This window comes from Crocodylus porosus, unplaced genomic scaffold (genome assembly GCF_001723895.1).
Source record: "Crocodylus porosus isolate Cpor-Errol unplaced genomic scaffold, CroPor_comp1, whole genome shotgun sequence".
Taxonomy (NCBI): domain Eukaryota; kingdom Metazoa; phylum Chordata; order Crocodylia; family Crocodylidae; genus Crocodylus; species Crocodylus porosus.
This window is the reverse complement of record NW_017728906.1, coordinates 203,058,145-203,061,333: the sequence shown is the minus strand read 5'-3', so window position 1 is coordinate 203,061,333 and position 3,189 is coordinate 203,058,145.

Sequence of the window (3,189 nt, the reverse complement as noted above, 5' to 3'; positions counted from 1 at the left end):
TGGAGGGTGGAGATGTCACCACGCCTTCCTCACTTCCATACCAACCCCATATGCTCCTTCCTCTACATTTTTGAGACTGTCAACCATTGTTATTTCCCTGCATCCCAGTTGTTGCTACTAAATGCCTCATTTACTCTGAGAAGACACTGGAGTATTTCACTGTGGCGAACACTGACTGGGGGGGCTGCCAGTTGGCAGCCTGGCCCACACATACTGCACTTTGGGCCGGGCAAGACCCTGGTCAGAAACATCCAGGAGAGTTCCCCATACACAGGCATGGTGGATGGCAGCCCAACAGGGATTTCCATCTATAATCCCAACCCGAAAGCCAGGAAGAAGGGCGCTGTGTGCACGAGAGCTGGTCAAACTTCTCTCCCCCTGGTAGTTAGTCCAGAAAAATGTATCAAAAACCCCTCTTTGCTTTCAGAGCTGATTTTTCTACTCTTGGGCTCAGACGCAATGGCAAGAGGCTACCCTTGCCGTTTGAAAACTGCATGCTGTGAATGTCCTTTTCTTGTGGTGTTTCCAAGTTTTTGCAATTTCAGATTTTTGCTCCCATCCTAACTATCTTGTCCCTGCAACGAGGACAGGAAAAGCTTTGGCATCTGCCTTTTACCATCCATTAGTCTGGAGCACTGCTACCTCATCACCCCCCACCCCGCTTTTTCCCTGAAAGAGGCCTATACTCCACGAGGACAAGCCAAGCCCACAGCAGGGAAGGGGCACAGGCCAGTACAGGCCCTGCATGGCCACCAGAGCTGGGAAGGGTCTGTCCAGCCTGCAGGTGTTATAGGGGCTGCAGCCTGCCCTGTGGCAGGAACAACAGAGGGGCACTTTGCTCCAGGGAGAGTGGGGTCCTATCATTTTTATTCTTGGGATACTGAGAGGCCAGGGAGACATGCAAGGAAACATGGGAAGACCAGTTTAAAGGGATAGGTGCGAAGAGAGGTTGAGTGGAGCAAGGCAGATGCTCTCCTAGGGGCAGGGAGTAAAGTAGACTGTACTGAAATGGGGCGTGGGGACGCAGGAAAGACGTGGCAGCACTTTCCTTTTGTTCTATTTTATTTTTAACTCCAAGTGGGCACATCCCCATGAGCATGCAGTCCCCAGGGATGAGCAGCAGCACATATTTTTGACATGCAGCAAGTTGCTCTGGGTGGGGTAGGGGAGGCTGGGGCCAGCATCTGGGATGGCCAGAGCAGCCTTACATGGGATCCTAGGGATCTCCCAGGGCTCCGGCAGTAGCCATCTGACTATGATTTAAACATGCACAGCCCCTCCAAAAGTTCCCTAACTAGGTCCTCCCTGACCCTAGGCCTGGCAGTGCCTCCCCTGGGTCCATCTGCAATTCCAGTGGGGGAGGTATCCCGGTCCCCAGTCAAATTATCTCATACATTTTGGCATCCCCAACCTGGTGGGTTTTGGTTTTTTTGGTAATGAAATCCCTAGGTTTAAGAAAAGCTTTATTCATTCTGAACATTCTCCACTTGCTGCCTTTAAAACTTCTGGAGCAGCTTCTTGGTGCCAGCTGCCCTTATGACTTTGCAGATGTTGAATCAGTAATCTGGCTGATAGGTTCGACATTCCCCAACAGTCACAATATCCCCAATTTGGACAGCTCTGGAAGGCAAAGGGGAATTCTGGGCGGGAGGGAAACAACATTTTAGAAAGAGATTTAGAAGACATGATCCAAGTCCTGCAGAGACTATACCAGAGTACGCTTAACATAAAATTATACTGCTGAAAATAAATGGAGAAAGCCAGTCTCATGTGTTTGAAATATTTTTTTGGCAACTTCTACTATTAAGCTAGGAAATAGCTATCAATAAAGGGAAGTCCTTAAAATAAACCAGCAGGTCATCTTCCGTAGGGTTAGCTGTATGCAGAGACCAAGATGATGCACAAGCTTTCCACAAGAAAGAATTCACACTAAGTTTTTCAGGGAACACTTGAGCACAGACCAGGTGCTTTTGTGGTCATCACAGATTCTCAGACCTCTGCAGTTGCCCTGAAATGTTAATTTGGGGACTCGCAGAGCCTTCAGCACAAAAATCCTCCTCCTGGCTCATTTGGAGGCTTCAGAGGTCCTCACTACTCACCCTTTGCACATTTACCCAGGATGCTGGTGGATAGGGTTTCGTGAAGGGAGATAATTTTACTCATCAGTTTCCTGGAAGCAGCAGGCTGAATTTCAGGACAGCTCGCACACAAGGAAGCATTAGACAAAGGGAAGGCAGACCAGAACATGCTTTGTGGTTCACCAAGCGCTCAACTGGCATTTTCAGCAGCCCACAAGTCCACAGCAGGGGCTCTGCAGACCATTGTGAGTTTAGACATCAGCCCCCAGTAAACAGGTTCAAGGTCTGCACCACCAGCAGCTTAGCTCACGTCTTTCTGACAGGCCGCTTCATGCTGAAAACAAATGCGATTGGGCTGCAGTGTGTCTAAAAAGATGAAGTTGAAGGTGCCCAGTCTCCAACCCACAGACCACATCTGGCCTGCAAAGTAATGTCAGCCAGCCCCTGGGTCACCCCACGGGACTGAAGATTTGGCAGCAGGCGAACGATGGCAGCGCGAAGTGCAGATGCCCTGCTGCCAAATTTCCAGGCCTGCGGCGAGTACGGCAGACAACGTGCACCAGATCACACCTGTGGACCAACCCCATATGCTGGGGGCAGCCTGCGGGGCCAAAAGGTTGAGCCCCCCTGCATCAGAAGGTCCCTCTTATCTGACCAACTTTCAACTGACCCTTATGCTGTAGGCACCAAAAAAAATCACTTCCAGACTTTCAGCCTTAACCCCGGCCTATAAAAGACAGGTGAAGATTTAATTCCATTTTACACATGGCAAAATGGAGGCAGAGGATAAGCCCCTGCATGGGGTCACACAGCTCATATCAAATCCTGACACCAAGTCTGCATCCAAATGTCACGGTGTTCAGGGATCTGCCATCTCCAGGACTAATCCCTGGTCACGGTGTATCTGAGGTAACACGAGCAATGACCTATGTGAATTGTGAACCGGGCCCAGCTCAGTGGTGCGGCTGGACCGCGCAGCCCCCAAACTCCTCCCGTGCTCACCTGAAGCGGGGGGGCAGGTGCGCAGACATGTTCTTGTGGCGCTTTTCAAGACGCTTGTACTTGAGGATGTAATGCAAGTCACCCCTCCGTACGACAATGGCACGCTGCA